This window comes from Echinops telfairi, unplaced genomic scaffold (genome assembly GCF_000313985.2).
Source record: "Echinops telfairi isolate 266 unplaced genomic scaffold, ASM31398v2 ScPeMD7_443;HRSCAF=831, whole genome shotgun sequence".
Classification (NCBI taxonomy): domain Eukaryota; kingdom Metazoa; phylum Chordata; class Mammalia; order Afrosoricida; family Tenrecidae; genus Echinops; species Echinops telfairi.
This window is the reverse complement of record NW_022104341.1, coordinates 59,967,270-59,968,897: the sequence shown is the minus strand read 5'-3', so window position 1 is coordinate 59,968,897 and position 1,628 is coordinate 59,967,270.

Here is a 1,628-nt window from a genome sequence, read left to right as displayed (position 1 = left end):
TAAGACTCCAGATGCTATCTCTTTTGATAGCTGGGCACCATCAGCTTTCTTCACCACATTTGCTTATGCACCCATTTGTCTTCACCAATAGTATCAGGAAAGTGAGCACACAATGATATGATTTTTTTGTTCTTTGATGCCAGATAACTGTTCCTTTCGGCACCTTGTAATCACATAGGCTGGTGTGCTTCTTCCATGTGGGCTTTGTTGCTTCTCAGCTAGATGGCTGCTTGTTTACCTCCAATAATATTTTTATTGAAATATCTTACTCATTCCAATATATCCTTTCCCTTCCCATACAGTTGTTCAATCCCATGGATGGGGCTAGACAATCATCAATGCAATCCCTCTCCTCCTCTTCCCACCCGCCACCCCCACCCTCTTCTCATTTACCATACCATCAGGGAACCCCCACTTCTGTCAGTGTCTCTGAGGTTTACCATGTACCAAGTGATCATAAATGGACAAATGAACATACACCAGTCTAACATGATCAGTGAGGTATATCATGTATGCACCATAATAGTAAGGGGAGGATATTTTAAAGAACTAGAGGATAGTTATATGGTTCATCAGTGCCACACTACACCCTGGATTTATCCTCTGTTTCATGAGGCCCTACTAAGTGGGATTGTCAAATTGTCTTGCTGGTGGACTTTGCATGTCCACTACATCCAGTCCCCTTCATATCAATTTGGATGTCTGATTTTTGAACTTCTGATACCTCCTCTCATCGACACCTCTTTATTACACATCCTGGTGTGCTTCTTCCATGTGGTTTTTGTTGCTTCCCTGGGAGATGGCCACAAGTTTAACTCCAAGCTTTTAAGATCCCAGACGCTGGAAGACAAAGCAGGTACATAAACAAATGTAGTGAAGAAAGCTAATGGAGCCTGGCTATCAAAAGATACAGCCATCTGGGGTCTTAAAGGCTTGAATATAAGCAAATGACCATCTAGCTGAGAAGCAACAAAGCCAATTGGAAGAAGCACACCAGTCTGTGTGATCAAGAGGTGTTGATAGGATCGGGTATCAGACATCAGAGAACAAAAAAATCATATTGTTAATGAAGGGGAGTGCAGAGTGGAGACCCAAAGTCCATCTGTAGGCAACTGGACATCCCCTTACAGAAAGGGTCTCAGGGAGGAGATGAACTAGTCAGGGTGCAGTACAGTAACGATGAAGCATACAACTTTCCTCTAGTTCTTTAATGCTTCCTCCCTGCCACTATCATGATCCCAATTCTACCTTACCAATCTGGCTAGACCAGAGGATGGACAGTGGTACACATAAGAGCTGGAAACACAGGAAATAAAAACAAGACAGATAAACCTCTACGACCAATAATGAGAGTAGCGATACCAGGAGGGCAAGGGGGTGGTGGGGTAGAAAAGGGGAATTAATCACAAGGATTTACATATAACCCCCTCCCTGGGTGATGGACAACAGAAAAGTGGGGAGACATCGGTCAGTGTAAGACATGGGAAAAAAATTATAAATTATCAAGGGTTCGTGAGGCAGGGAGGGTTGGGGAGGGAGGGGAAATATGAGGAGCTGATACCAAGGGCTCAAGTAGAAAGCAAATGTTTTGAGAATGATGATGGCAACAAATGTACAAATGTGCTTGA